The following is a 17,170-nucleotide window of genomic DNA, read 5'->3' as shown; positions in this document are numbered from 1 at the left end:
GCCAGAAAAATGATCAGGAAGGGGTGTGAAGTATACTTGGCACATGTGGTAAACACCCAATTGGGAAGTCTAGTATTGAGGGACATCCCTACAGTATGTGACTTTCTGTATGTGTTTCCTAATGAATTGCCAGGATTACCTCCAGAAAGAGAAGTGCAGTTTGAGATTGATGTTATGCCTGGTGTGGATCCAATCTCCATAACACCATACAGAATGGCACCAGCAAACTTAAAGGAGTTGAAGGTACAGTTGCAAGAACTACTTGAAAAGGGCTTCATCCACCCTAGTGTGTCACCTTGGGGAGTGCTAGTATTGTTTGTTAAGAAGAAAGATGGTACTCTCCGCTTATGTATTGACTACCAGCAGTTGAATAAGGTGACAATAAAGAACATATATCCATTGCCTCGCATTGATGATCTGTTTGATCAGTTGAAGGGTGCAGCTGTGTTCTCCAAAATTAATTTGTGATTTGGTTATTATCAGTTAAAAGTGCAAGAGCAGAGTATTCCAAAAATTGCTTTCAGAACTCGATATGGCCACTATGAGTTTCTGGTAATGCCATTTGGGTTAACAAATGCTCCAGCTGCTTTTATGGATCTGACGAACACTATCTTCAGACCATACCTCGATCAATTTGTGGTGGTGTTTATTGATGATATTTTCATATATTCGAGGAATGCAAAGGAGCATGACAGACATCTGCGGATTATACTACAGACCTTAAGGGAGAAACAGCCATACGCTAAATTGTCGAAATGTGAATTTTGGCTGAAAGAAATCTCTTTCTTGGGACATGTTGTGTCAGCTGAAGGGATCAAGGTAGATTCCAGCAAGGTAGAAGCTATCCTTAATTGGAAGCCACCTAGGAATATCACAGAAATTCACAGTTTTCTAGGTTTAGCTGGATACTACCACCGATTTATGAAAGGGTTTTCTATGTTAGCTTCTCCACTGACCAAGCTGCTTCAGAAAGATGTGAAATTTCAGTGGACGGATAAATACAAGCAGAGTTTTGATGAGTTGAAGAGGTGTTTAACTGAAGGTCCAGTCCTTACTTTACCTACCCCGAGTAAAGAATACATAGTTTATAGTGATGCTTCTCACAATGGGTTAGGCTGTGTACTGATGCAAGATCGAAATGTCATTGCTTATGCATCATGCCAGCTGAAACCGCATGAGAGGAACTATCTGACACATGACTTGGAGATAGCAGCTATTGTTTTTGCTCTGAAGATCTGGAGACAATGCTTGTATGGGGAAAAGTGTTATATCTACACAGATCACAAGAGCTTGAAGTACTTGGGCACCCAGAAGGAATTGAATTTCAGACTGAGGAGATGGTTAGAACTGATTAAAGACTATGATTGCTTAATAGACTATCAGCTAGGGAAAGCAAATGTGGTGGTTGACGCCTTAAGTTGCAAGACTATGGCAAATCTTAGGGTTTCTCCTTTGTCCATGGTACATGAGTTGAAAGCACAGCATGCCAGTTTAGAGATTGATGATGAGGGACAGACAGTAGTTGCATGGCATATACAGCCAGTGTTGATTGATCATATCAGAATGGCTACTCAGAATGATGAAAAATATCAGAAGCTACTGAAAGAAGTTCAGCAGGGCAAGAAACCTGAATTCTCTGTGAGAGATGATGGTTTATTGCTACATCAGGGCAGAATGTGCGTTCCTAATGATGTTGACTTGAGACAGATTATTATGAAGGAAGCACATGAGTCTCCTTTTGCTATGCATCCTGGTGGAACTAAAATGTACAGAGGGCTTAAAGAGCATTACTGGTGGATGGGTATGAAAAGGGAAGTAGTTGATTTTGTCTCCAAATGCCTAACTTGTTAGCAAGTGAAGGCAGAACATTAAGTACCAGTTGGTTTGTTACATCCATTGCCAGTACCAGAGTGAAAATGGGAATAGATAATTATGGATTTTGTGATGGGACTTCCGAGGGCACATAATAGTCATGATGTAGTATGGGTTATAGTTAACAGACTGACCAAGTCTGCTCATTTTTTATCAGTTCGGATGGACTATAGCCTCGAGAGATTGGCCAGATTGTACATAAATGAGATTGTAAGACTGCATGGAGTGCCAGTATCGATTGTATCAGATAGAGATCCTAGATTCACTTCTAGATTCTGGGGTAGTCTTTAGAGAGCCCTAGGAACTAGATTGAACTTCAGCACAGCATTCCACCCACAGAGAGATGGTAAGTCTGAGAGAGTAATTCAGATTTTGGAGGATATGCTACGAGCTTGTATGATTGAGTTTGAAGGTAGTTGGGATACACACTTGCCTTTGATTGAGTTTGCTTATAACAACAGCTACCAATCAAGCATTGGGATGCCTCCATATGAAGCTTTGTATGGAAAAAAGTGCAGAACTCCTCTATGTTGCGATGATGTAGGTGAAAGAAAGATGATTGGCCCATAAATTGTTTAGTAGACAGAGGAAAAGATCAGATTGATTAAAGATCGACTCAAGGCTGCATCAGATCGTCAGAAGTCCTATATTGATCTGAAAAGAAGAGATATTGAATATGTAGTGAGTGATAAGGTATTCCTCAAAGTTTCTCCTTGGAAGAGGATTATAAGATTTGGTAGAAAGGGGAAACTGAGTCCTCGTTTCATTGGATCATATGAGGTTCTGGAAAGAGTAGGTCCTTTGGCATATTGGTTGGCATTACCTCCAGAGCTAGAAAGGATACACAGTGTCTTCCATATGTCCATGTTATGGAGGTATAGATCTGACCCATCACATATTCTATCAGTTGAAGAGATTGAGGTAAATCCAGACCTTTCATATGAAGAAGAACCCATAGAGATTCTGGTACATGAGGTGAAGCAGCTGAGAAATAAGCAGATACCCCTGGTTGAAGTGCTGTGGAACCATCATTCAGGCCAGGAAGCTACTTGGGAATGTCAAGAGGACATGAGGAGACAGCACCCACAGCTGTTCAGAGATTAAAACCAGGTAAAATTTTGAGACACAATTTTTTTTAAGGGGGGGAGAATTGTAACACCCTTATATTCGGTAGTGAATTCTACTGTTCCGGTGACCAATGTCTATTCGGACAGCTAGAATGCTTGGAACTACACTTAAATATTAGTGAAGAGACATGAAATAATGAAATACAATAAAGAAAAATACAAGAAAAATAAAGAAAAAATAAGAGCAATGAAATGTGATTAAGTTAAACGAGCCAAAAACCATAGCGATGGGTAACCGCACCGGGAAGTTGCGGCGAGGATCGATGACTAGCCCTGGACTACGGGGAACCGTGAGAAATGTTTTTAAGACTTAAATAAATATCTATTGAAATATAAATGATATCAGAAATGTCAAATAAAAATTAATTAATTAGTATAAAGAAAAATGAAAAATTGAGAAATTGACAAAAATCGATGTTACCTAAAAATCGCGAATACAATCCGAATAGGGGTATTTTGGTCAATTGACACCCCAAGTTGCCTTTTGACCTAAATGTCCATTAAAAATAAATAATATTAAACTTTGAAAATGTCATAAAAAAATTAATTGTGGTACATTACATTAATAGTGGAAGTATGGTGGCATAAATGTAAATTATGAAAAATTGGATTAATTAATTCATTAATCTAAGTTAGTGCTCCACTAACCTCAACATTTGGACACCTAAAAGCTAAAGTGGACAGAAGATGAATTTATCTTCAACCTCTAAACAAACTAGCTGAATTGCTCTCAAAACCTCTCCCATGGCCGCCTCGCTTTTCAAGCTTGAATCACCATGATCAAGTCATATTTTCCCACACTTGTCTTCATTAAAGTTTATCCCCACCTTGCAAGGAAGAAGTTGATAGCAATTTTAAGAGGTTTTAGTGAAGTTTTGGTCAAGCTTTAAAAGAGGTAAGTGTTTGTTTTCATTACTTGTTTCATTAAAATTGTAACTAAGGTTATGGTGAGTTAGATTATGGAAGAAGTTGAGGAATTTGATGAGTATGGACAAGGTACTATTTTTGGCAGCCCTCATGTCCATGGAAGTTGATTTATTTCTTCATGTATTTGGTGATTTGGGGTATTGATTTAAGTGCTTAAATGTATAGGAGTTGATTTCCATGTATATAGTTTGAATTATAAGTTATAAATTGAAAATGGAAGTTTGATGTGTATGTCTTACTTGGGCAGCCTTATGGTGAAGATTGGAAGTGTTTAATTGCATGGAATAGTTTGTTAAATTATGGTACTAAAAGTGGCAGAATATGTGCATGATTTGGTAGTGAATATATATGTAATTTGATAATGGAAGTTATATGTAATGATTAGGAGTATTATGTGGATATATTGTTTAGAATTGGATATTGTGAAATGGAAGTGTAATTGGTGCATTGTCAATTGGTTATATTTTGGCCAAAGTGACTATAATGTAAAGTGATGAATAGTTATAGTATGATACAAATGCAGAATTAGGTTTGGGAAGTGAAGTATAGTTAGTTGAATGTGTGATTGGTTGATGCTTAAAAAATGTGTTAAGGGCAGTATGTATTTTAGGCTATAAATGGAATTGTGTGACTCCAATTGGTTTGAGGCCAATTGGAGGTAAAACTAGGCACAAAATGTACCAACTTTCATGTTGGAAGCTTAGTAAGTCACACACAAACAAAAGTAATCACCTAATTAAATATGATTTAATTAATTAATTAAAGAGTTTAATTGATTAATTAAAATGGTTTGGTTTGCAATTAGATTGCAAAGTCCCTAGCATGACTTGAAACCAAATCTAGGTTATTGGATGTATAGTATAAGTTAAATTTATATTTAAAGTATTTAAATATGAATTTAATTAATGAGAAATTAATTAATTGATATTAATTAATTAATTTATATTTGATATAAATTGATTAGAAGAAGAGAAATAATTATTTTGGGTTGAGAACTCAAAATGAAGGCACAGGGGCATTTTGGTCATTTCACAGGGTGACATGTGGCACCATGAGATGGTGACACATGACACTACACATAAGCTTGCCAAATGTCTTTTAATCATGTAAGATGATTAAAATTAAGATTAAATATAGGTTTGATACTTGGCACAATGTGATTGGGTCAATTAAACCTAGAACCAATCAGAGGGTGACATGTGGCAAGGGTTTTATGTGTTGACATAGCTATATAAGTGTTGTTATGAAAAGAAAACAATACAACCAACAGCTAATATCTTTGGTGCCACCACTCAAGAAGCTCTCCCTCCTCTTCATCTTCTTCTCTCATCTATTCCAAGAGATTAGTAAATAATCTCTTGAATTAAAAATACTAGAAATTGTTTCTAGTATCCTTTTTACATCTTTAATCTCTTAAAAGGCAAAACTTGATTTTCTAATTAATAGAAAAAGCTCTAGAAGCTGTTCAAGGGCTGCCATAGGTGAACTTGGTGTGGACAAGCTAGAGGGACAACATCTGGTGTCCTAAAGATGCATCCCAAAGGCACAAATATGCTGCAGTGCATCAAGAGGTTAGTGTATTTATTCTTGATCTAATCTAGGGTTCTAAAATTTATCTGATTAATTTTAAAATCTTAAATGGCAAATACAGATCCAAAAACATATTAAAAGTGTTTTAATATGTTGTTTATCATTGAAATCAAATGGATAAAAATAAATCTTGCATGATGCATGTGACCCTAAGTGAAAATTTTTTGAATTCAATGGTATAAACTTGTGTTTTTCATACTTTCGCTCCTTCAATTAGTAACAGAGCCACTATATTTGCCATTTAGATTGTTGATTATATGATTTAATTGTGTGATTTGATCACGACATGATTGATCCATTGCTGGTTGCAAAAGGATGTGTGGCGGCACACATGGTGAAGCCATCATAGGTGGCAGCAACAATGTTCCTCCAATGGTGGTGCAAGGTTTGGTTTTAAATTCTGCAATTATTGTATGATCTAAGGCCTATCCTATGACTAATTAAAGTGTTTAATTAGTAGTTTTAATCACACAATTAAATTGTGATTCAAATCAGAATTTTAAAAATTGTTTAAATGTGATTCAAATTTGAATTTTAAAAGTTCTTTGAATGTGATTCAAATCTGAATTTTTAAAGTTGTTTAAATCATATTCAAATCTGAATTTTTAAAGTTATTTGAATAATATTCAAATCTGAATTTTTAAAAAATTGTTTGAATGTGATTCAAATCTGTTTTTTAAAAATTGTTTGAATGTGATTCAAATATGAATTTTTAAGGTTGTTTGAATGTGATTCAAATCTGAATTTTTAAATTTATTTGAATGTGATTCAAATCTGAATTTTTTAATTTGTTTGAATCATATTCAAATCTGGATTTTTAAGTTGAATATGAGATATTCAATTTAATTTAAGTATGTATGTTTTATTTAATTGTTAAATAGTGAAATGTATAATGGATGATCATGGACTATAAAAGACCAATGTGATTGGATTTATTTCTTTTATTTTTCATTGGGATTGTAAATTTATTTATTTATTTTAATTTATTTTGGGCATGTATTATTAAGTTTGTAATAATTTTTGGGTTGTAATTTCATTTATTTAAGTTTTTGTAAATTCGCCTTGGTATGCTAAGGATTACTATGTAATTGGATTGCAAGAAGATCAAGGAGGTCAAGAGCATTGGTGGGACCAGTGGGAGGAATTCAAGATCAAGTATTGATTATGTACTCCTTCAGCAACTCTTGTAATATGAATGAATGAAATGCACCTAGGAATGCCCTGATTCAATTCTTGGTAGCTCAGAATTGAATCCCTTAGAAAGTCCATGATCATACCATATTTACTGTTTATCCATGAATGCATGAGATGTATGGGAATGTATGCAAGTATATGATATATGCATGCTAAATGGATAATGTGCAAAGTGAGACCTTAATAGTAATTAGGATGACCATAAAATCTTCCAAACAAATGATTAAGTTGGAAATGCTATAATTAAAGTAATTATAACATGGGCCCTCCAATGAGGCAATTATTTTAAGAAATTTTAAATACTTGTATAGGATGCAATTAATTTAAGAGATTTTCTTAAGAATAATTGTTAAGCATGAGATGTTGTAAATATAAATGGTTTGATGGCCAATATTGGATGTACTTGAGGACATTAAAATTATTTGCATAATTACTAGCTTAATTGGATCAACTTAACTAATGCAAGATAAGTCAATAATGGATCTACCTGAGATTTTGAACATTAGGGGCTAAGTAAAGGATTGAACCTCACATGAGATGTGATGAGCAAGGAGTTGCTTACTTATAGTTTATTGTAATTCCAATAATGGATGTACCTAAGGATGATCAATAGAATTATAAGAATTCAATCACCCACTAGAAATCCATCCAACTAGAATTTCCGTTTTCTACTTTGGAAGTGTAGGATTCGCTAAGTTAGTGGGAGGACTAATTTGATTAAAAGACTATAATCATTTTGGTTAATTACATGATACATTTACTAAATAATCTGGTTATTTTCTGCAGTTAATTTTCTAATAATAATAAGCACAGAACAACCACCACCATCTAATATCCTTGCAAGCATACTTGATTGCAATAAGTTAACAGGACCTAATCTCTCTGATTGGCTAAGAAATTTAAAACTTGTCCTGAACCTTGAACATATTGGATATGTTCTAGACTCAAATGTTCCTGGTCCCTTACCTCTAGAGGCCACTCCAGAGGAACATGAAACTTTGGACAAGTGGAAGGAGCATGATATGAGAGCTAAGTGTTACATGCTTGCTTCCATGAGTAATGAGTTACAGAAGCAGCATGAAAATATGCAGAGTGCGAGTGAGATCCTCCTTTACCTACAAGATTTGTATGGTGAGCACAGCAGGAATGCTAGGTATGAGATATCTAGGCAGCTATTCCGCATGAGAATGTCTAAGGGACAGAATGTTGGGGATCATGTCCACAAGATGATTCGGCTAATTGAGCAGTTGGAACATCTTAACTTTAACATGGATTTCCAACTGCAAACGGATTTGATCCTTCAGTCCCTTCCTGAGTCTTTTGGGAATTTTGTGACAAATTTCCATATAACTAAACAGGAATGCACCTTAGCTGGTTTACTCAACATGCTGGTTATTGCCCAAAAGAATATGCCAGGCAATAAAGGAAAAGAGGTAGCTTTGATTGCATCTTCTTCTACTGGAAAGTCCAACAAGAAGAAGGGCAATAAGAAAAAGAAACCTCAGATTCCTGGTCCTTCCAAGAAAATAGCTAAATAGAAAGGGAAGACTAAAGCTGATGGAGGCAAAGGAGAGTGTTTCCACTGCCAAAAGGATGGGCACTGGAAAAGGAACTGCTCAGAGTACTTGCTTCTCTGAAGGACAAGAAGGATACACCTTTGGAAGTTATGTCCATATCTTGTTATTTAGATTCTAATGATACTCATAGTTCATCTACAGCTTGGGTTTTAGATACTGGTGCTAGTTCTCACATTTCTAATGATATGCAGGAACTAGCAAATAGTAGCAGCTTGCATTCTCGAGATGTTAGACTCCGGATTGGCAATGGCTCAACTGTTGAAGCTTTAGCCATAGGATCTAAATCTTTTTACATGTCTGGACATGTTTTGTGTTTGGATAATATTTTATATGTACCTGATGCTTTTAAAAACATCATTTCTATATCTAGTTTGACTAGAAATGGCTATGAATTTCAGTTCATAGATGATGTTTGCAATATTTATTTTGAAAATAAATATGTTGGTTCGGGTTATATGAATGATAGTCTTTATTATTTGGATAATAATGACAAACACAAAATGAATGCAAGTGATCTAAAAGAATGCAATGCCATGGTGAAACTCAAGTTCAAAATATATTTGGCACTTAAAGTTATGTCATATTGCAGAAGATAGGATTGCAAAACTGGAGAAAATGAGGATTTTTTCCTTATTTGGCTTTGAGCCTACTCCATCTTGTGAATCTTGCCTTCAGGGCAAAATGACTAGATCACCCTTTGTTAGACAAAGGCTAAGGGCTGAAAATATTTTGGAGCTAATACATAGTGATGTATGTGGTCCATTTAAGGAAATGACTAGAGGCGGTTTTCATTACTTTATTACCTTTACTGATGATATATCAAGATTTGGGTATTTGTATTTGATGAAATACAAACATGAATCCTTTGAAAAGTTCAAAAAATTTAAATCTGAAGTAGAAAATCAAATAGGAAAGAGTATTAAAGCTCTTCTGTCACACTTTACCCCTCTGTAAGGCATAACATGATTCCGTAGAATACCTAATGAACTACTGAACTTCACCTACCAATAACTCATTAAGTACCCTACAAGGGATTTTAAAATAATTTTCTTACTTTTTATAAGTGGTGACCATTTTCTAATAGGTATTAAAACATTTAATTAGAGTTTGAAAACTAGTTAAAATTTTTGTCCCATTTTAATTTTCTACAAATTTTATAAAATTTCGGCAGAGTACCGTCTATATTTTGAGAAAACAGTTCTTCAAATATCTGAAAAGAAGCACTTCCAATAATTTATCTCAATAGCTTAATCAATTTTACAACCATCCCAACCAATTTCAACATCATTTCTCAATTTCCAAAATTTAACATTATCAAAATACTATAATTCAATTTCATTCAAATTAAAACAAAATACTTCCATTCATATGTAATTAAATGTAAAACAACTTATATACATCATACTAAAACTTTACATTAGGAAAATCCAAACTAAAATTTATTGCAAACTTTATACAAACTGCTCCAGACCAGTTTTACATGTCCATACCTTTGCATACATTACATATATCAAAATAAATTTTTACAGTTAGGGTATAAAATATACCCGATAACTTCAAAGCAGGTAGCTCCTCAATCCTCAGCAGCTCAATCTGCTGCTCCTCTAGTCTCTAAATCTGCGACAGCAATAACAGCTATCGCTGAGTACTAGGACTCAGTGGTGCACAATATGCTAAAATAACATTTATGCATAATTTAAATCATACTTATTCAAACACATTGCTGAAAATGAAAGACATATGCAAAATAGGATTTATAAACTTTTAGTCCAATAATTTCATTTTGGGAATTCTCAAATCAAATTTCATAAAAACACACAGTTATATCATGCCATTCGAAATATATTCATCTCAATAGCCAGAGGCTTATGAGAAATCACAAGGCTAGCTAGCTCAAATATATAGGTACCCATTCAATTTCTTCTTCTACTGGCACACACCTCAACACTTCAGCTAGAGAAGGAATCAAAATTCGAAACTATTTCTTCCCACTAGTCATGCTAGTGAGGTATTCAAATATATGGTCATAAAACTGTGGTTTCAAAACTATCTTAAAAATTTACTAAACATTTATTGCCATTTCAAACATATACAAGTAAACTTTCAACAATTTAAGTCAAAAGCATAATAAACATTTCAATACAATTAATTCACAATATAAATCACAATTCATTCAAAACAATTTGTAAAAGAAAATTTACAAAAATTTCTATGTTGTGCACAAATCTTATGCAAGTCGCCTCTTGGCCTTGACTCGAAGCCTCGGGTTCTTTCCCAGTATTCTTTTCAACTGAAACACATAGTTTCACAGTGTTTTAGTATCACAATTTATCATGAGTCTAAAAATAAATTCGAATTTACTTATACCTAGCTTTAATATGCTAAACTTGACGTTATTTAAAATTTGTGTTTCGGAGTTACTATTCACTACACTATTCAAGTCAATTTGTTGACTTTCTAAGGCTTAATAGGCATGGAAATTCTAATTTCACTCACATACTACATTTTGGTTACCTAATTTTTTGGTTTTGGTTCTTTACTCAAATTTTAAGTCTTTTAGGCAAATTTGCAAATTTTCAGTTTTGGTATCCTATGTTGCACTTTTCCATTGGTCATGTTGCTGTTAAAATTTGGCTAAGTTTTCTTCATAGAAATTGTTCCTTATTGTCTTAACTTTGTTCTCCTTTTTTGAATCACTCCAATTGGAGTTTTTTAGCTCAAGTTATAGCCATTTGAATCATGGCTGCCGGATTGGACTTAACTCAGATTACTGGGCACCAAACTGGTTATGGCAGTTTTAAGTCACCAACTTTGGGTGGCCAAATGACTTGGTTAAGGGCATAATTTGGGTTTGTGTTCTTCACGAAAGTTTTAGGTCTGTATCTCAGCTATCCACTGGTAAAATTTCAAGTCATTTAGACCTACCTATCCCAAGTTATGGCTAAATGAATAAACACTGTTCATTTGGTCATTTTTGTACAGGTCAGATTGCCTAATCCGGTTTTGGTCAATTTGTTTACTAGGTTTTGGTCACTTTTTGGGCATGATTACTGCTTGACAAATGTGTCATTTTGTGTCTAGTTTCATTCTCAATTGGCCTCACACCATTTAGGCTTGTAAATTTTCAGTTTTGATCTCTGAAAGGGACCTTGGTCCTGCTGCCTGCAGAATGACCATTTTCAATCCGAATTTAAACTTACTTCTAACACTTCCAACACATCTCAATTGGTCACAAATGACCATTTTTCATCTCAAACAAGGTCAAACATACCATTTGACCAATTCTCACATTTTTGCTTCCCAAACCCTAGGTGCCCAAAGCCCTAACTCACTAATTTTGTGGCATTTAACCAATTCAATATAGATACACATGCTTTTTCAACTCAATCAAGCTCACATACACTTTTAAGTCCATCAAATTCATGCAAATTAAATCTCCCCTATTGCTGGCCGGATTTTCCATTTATCCCCCAACAATTGTTTTTGTTTATATTTTCTCATATTGCTAAGTGTATGTAACCACAAACACATAAATTAAACTAAAAATTTTTAATTTAAACACTAACCTCAACTTTGATGTTCCCTTCTTCAATTTCCTCTTTTTTCTTCCTTCTTTCTTTGCTAAATCTCCTTCTCAAGTGAGGGTAGTAAGGTTTTATGAAATAATTGTGGTAGAAATTAAGGTTAAGTGAGGGAACAAAAACTTGAAGCAAGCTTTAATGGTGGACAAACATGGAGATGAGAGGGAGAGAGTGAGGGGCGGCAAGTTGATTTAGGAAGACAACTTTTGTTTTGTTTTTTTTTTCTTTTCTTTTATCAAATTTATCCTCTTGAAAGACCACAAAAATTATCCAAAAAGCAATTTTTAATTATTATGTTTATTGCATCATGCATGATGTCATCACCTTTTTCACTTTTCTTTTTTTTTTTTTCTATTTATTTTTCAATTAGTTCTTTAATTTAATTTCCGATTCTGAAATTTTCTTTTCTTCGATTTTATTTGACAGTTAGGTCAGGAGTCAGCTCTCGGGATCAATTGACCAAATTGCCCCTCTCCAGTTCGACCCGGTTTGCAAATAATTCAATATATCTTCCGGCTCCTTGACCTAGTTATTTAACTGGCTTAACAATTCTTTTTCGTAATTTTCTCTTTTCCACTATGTTCTCAATAGTCCTAAGGACCGTAGAGTCACATTTTATTGTTCGAAATTTGAGTTTAAATCGACCTCGTAGTCCTTCTCGAGAAGGTCACCCATCGCTGTGACTCTCGACTCATTTAACTTCTTATGTTCTGTTTTTTTTATTTATACTTAACTATTTGACAGTTACTAATTATTTGTGTTTAGGGCTTATCTAGTGGTCTTAAGTCTAGTTCAAATCTCTCTAATTGTCTGGATCGTCACCGGTCACCAGAATAGTGAAATATACCAGGCTATACAAATAAGGGTGTTACAATTCTGCCCCCCTTAAAATAAATTTCGTCTCGAAATTTTACCTGGTATCAATCTCTGAACAGCTGTGGGTGCTGTCTCCTCATGTCCTCCTCTCGTTACCAAGTAGCCTCTTGGCCCGAATAATGGTTTCACAGCACCTTTACTTACGGTATATGCTTATTCCGTAGTTGTTTCACCTCATAAGCCAGAATCTCTATGGGTTCTTCCTCATATGTGAGGTCTGGATTTACTTCAATTTCTTCTACTGGTAGTACATGAGATGAGTCTGATCGATACCTCCTCAACATAGACACATAGAAAACATTATGTATCTTCTCCAACTCTGGAGGTAGTGCCAATCGATATGCCAAAAGACCCACTCTTTCCAGAATCTCATATGGCCCAATGAAACGAGGACTCAGTTTCCCCTTTTTGTCGAATCTCATAATTCTCTTCCAAGGGGAAACCTTGAGGAATATACTCAATAACTCTTATCTTTAAATCAATGTAGGACTTCTGACAGTCTGATGCAGTCTTAAGTCGATCTCTGATCAATCTGATTTTCTCTTCAGTTTGCTGAATAATTTCTGGCCCAATCATCTTCCTTTCACCTACTTCATCCTAACACAAGGGAGTTCAGCATTTTCTACCATACAAAGCTTCATATGGAGGCATTCCAATGCTTGATTGGTAGCTGTTGTTGTAAAAAAACTCAATCAAAGGCAATTGTATGTCCCAACTGCCCTCAAACTCAATCACACAAGCCTGTAGCATGTCTTCCAAGATCTGAATTACCCTTTCAGACTGGCCATCTGTCTGTGGGTGGAATGCCATACTGAAGTTCAATCTCTGAAGACTACCCCAGAATCTAGAAGTGAACCTAGGATCTCTGTCTGATACAATGGATACTGGCACTCCATGCAGTCTCACAATCTCATCTATATACAACTTGGCCAATCTTTCTAAACTGTAGTCCATCCGAACTTGTAGAAAATGATCAGATTTGGTTAGTCTGTCAACAATGACCCATATTGCATCATGACTTTTTTGTGTCCTCGAAAGTCCCATCACAAAATCCATCATTATTCTCTCCCATTTCCATTCTGGTACTGGTAGTGGATGTAACAACCCAGCGGGTACTTGATGCTCTTCCTTCACTTGCTGAAAAGTTAGGCATTTGGAAACAAACTCTGCCACATCTCTTTTTATACCCATCCACCAGTAATTCTCCTTTAGCCCTCTATACATTTTTGTGCCACCAGGGTGCATGGCAAAAGGAGACTCATGTGCTTCCTTCAAAATGATCTTACTCAAATCAACATCATTAGGAACACAAATTCTGCCCTGGTGTAATACTAGACCATCATCTCTTATTGAAAATTCTAGTCTCTTACCCTGTCTGACTTTTTCCAATAGCTTCTGATACCTTTCATCATTTTGCGCAGCCATTCTGATCTGATCAATCAACACTGGCTGTACATGCCATGTAACTGTTGTCTGCCCCTCATCATTAATCTCTAAGCTGTCATGTAATAATCTCATCTCATGTACCATAGACAAAGGAGTAACCCGTAGACTTGCCATAGTCTTGCGACTTAAGGCATCAGCCACCACATTAGTTTTCCCTGGCTGATAGTCTAGCAGACAATCATAATCTTTTATCAACTCCAACTATCTCCTCTATCTCAAATTCAACTCCTTCTGAGTACCCAGATACTTCAAACTCTTATGATCTGTGTAAATGTAGCACTTCTCCCCATACAAATAATGTCTCCAGATCTTAAGAGCAAACACAATAGCTGCAATCTCCAAGTCATGTGTCGGATAGTTCCTCTCATGCGGTTTCAGCTGGCATGATGCATAGGCAATGACATTTCGATCTTGCATCAATACACAGCCTAACCCATTATGAGAAGTATCACTATAAACTGTATATTCTTTACCCGGACTAGGTAAAGTCAGGACTGGAGCCTTAGTCAAAGACCTCTTTAATTCATCAAAACTCTGCTGGCATTTGTCTGTCCACTAAAATTTCACATCTTTTCGAAGTAATTTGGTCAATGGAGATGCCAATATGGAGAATCCCATAACAAATCGACGCTAGTATCCAGCTAAACCCAGAAAACTGTGAATCTCCATGATATTTCTGGGTGGCCTCCAATTAAGGACAGTTTCTATCTTACTTGGATCTACCTTAATGCCCTCTACTGATACTATATGCCCCAAGAAAGATATTTCTTTCAGCCAAAATTCACACTTCGATAATTTGGCATATAGCTGTTTCTCCCTCAAGGTCTGCAGTACAATCTGCAGATGTTTATCATGCTCTTCTACACTCTTCGAATAGACCAATATATTATCTATGAATATCACAACAAACTGGTCGAGGTATAGTCTGAAGATAGTGTTCATCATATCCATAAAAGCAGCCGGAGCATTAGTCAACCCGAATGGCATGACCAAGAACTCATAATGGCCATAGCGGGTTCTAAAGGCAGTTTTAGGAATACTCTGCTCTTATACTTTCAGCTGATAATAACCTGATCTCAGGTCAATTTTGGAGAACACAGCTGCACCCCTCAACTGATCAAACAAGTCATCAATGCAGGGCAATGGGTATCTATTCTTTATTGTCACCTTATTCAACTGCCGGTAGTCAATACATAAGCGGAGAGTGTCATCTTTCTTCTTAACAAACAACACTAGTGCTCCCCAAAGTGATATACTAGGGTGGATGAAGCCCTTGTCAAGCAGCTTTTGCAACTGCACTTTTAACTCTTTCAATTCTGCAGGTGCCATTCTATATGGTGTTATAGAGATTGGGTCCACACCAGGCATAACATCAATCTCAAACTGCACTTCTCTTTTTAGAGGTAATCCTGGCAATTCATCAGGAAACACATCCGGAAAGTCACATACTGTAGGGATGTCCCTCAGTGCTGGACTCCCTACTTGGATGTCTATCACATGTGCCAAGTATGCTTCACACCCCTTTCTGATCATTCTTCTGGCTAGTGCAGCCGAAATGATGTTTGATGGCAATAATTGCCTCTCCCCATGTATTACCACATCACCGTACAGAGTGAGACCAAAAGTGACTATCTTCAGTCTACAGTCAATCATGGCGTGATGCCTGGCTAACCAATCCATGCCCAAGATAATATCATAATCTCTGAAGGGCATTTCAATCAAATCTGATAGAAAAATATGTCCTTGGATCACCAAAGGATAGTATCTATAGATTCTGTTGACCCGAACCTCTTGTCCTAACGGACTAGTTACTAGCACTTCAAAACCCATTTTGACGCACAGAACAGCAAGTGAACTGACTATGCTAGCACTAACATATGAGTGGGTTGAACCCGGATCAAACAACACCAATACTTCTTGATTAGAGATAGAGAATGTACCGGCTACCACATCAGAAGTCTCAGCCTCTTCTCGCTGTCTCATTGTGTAAACCCTGGCTGAAGCACTTCCTTGTGCTGACTGACCAACAGTACCTTGACTGCTCGAAGCATGGCCTCTACCTCTGCCTCTTCCTCTGCTAATTGGTTGTGAACCTCTGGGAGCAGGACTCTAAATAGATCCTTCTGCAGTCGTAGGAGCTGGACCGAATCTAGGAGCACTAGTACAATCTTTAGCAATATGACCCTTGCCTCCATAGTTAAAACAGGCTCCTGTTGCCCAATAGCATTCTCCACTATGAATCTTGCCACAAGTCTCACAGGGGTGAGGAGCTTGTGAACCCCTGCTCGACTATTGACCAAGCCTAGGGGGTCTCTGTCTAGAGAATCTACCCCTTCCAAACCTTCCACCTCGACCTCTGCTAGGTCCACTAAATTTCTTCCTCTTCCCATAAGTACCACTAAGACTTGGCTCTACTGACTTTACACCTTTGTTTTTCTCTATTTTCTCAGTCTTCTCTGATTTTTCTTTTACAGGTGTCGCTTTTGATTCAATCCTTTCTAGCTCAAGTGCTTGAGAGATGAGCTCAGAGAAGTTGCTGTGTCTAAATCCCACTACTTGCATCCTCAAATTGGGCTTCAAACTAGTCTCAAATCTCTTGCACCTTTTCTTACTGGTAGAAAGGAAACTCCCAGCATAGTGGCTTAAGCGGGAGAACTCCCTCTCATATTCTGCCACTGTTCTATTGTCTTGTTTTAAACTTAGAAATTCTTGTAGTTTCTGATCCATATATGCATCTGGGACGTATTTTTGTCTAAATTCTCTGATGAAGTCATCCCAGGTCAGTACTGATGGTTCAACCAAACTGTGGGGGATGGTTTTCCACCAATCATACGCATGCCCTTATAGTAGTGACACAGAATATTCAAATTTCAACTCATCTGGGCAGTGCAACTTCTTAAACACTCTATCCATCCTTTCAAGCCATTGCTCTACCTCTAAAGGGTCCACTATACCCTTAAATTCTGTAGCCCCATACTTC

Source organism: Hevea brasiliensis, chromosome 7, assembly GCF_030052815.1.
Source record: "Hevea brasiliensis isolate MT/VB/25A 57/8 chromosome 7, ASM3005281v1, whole genome shotgun sequence".
Classification (NCBI taxonomy): domain Eukaryota; kingdom Viridiplantae; phylum Streptophyta; class Magnoliopsida; order Malpighiales; family Euphorbiaceae; genus Hevea; species Hevea brasiliensis.
This window is presented reverse-complemented; position numbering follows the sequence as displayed.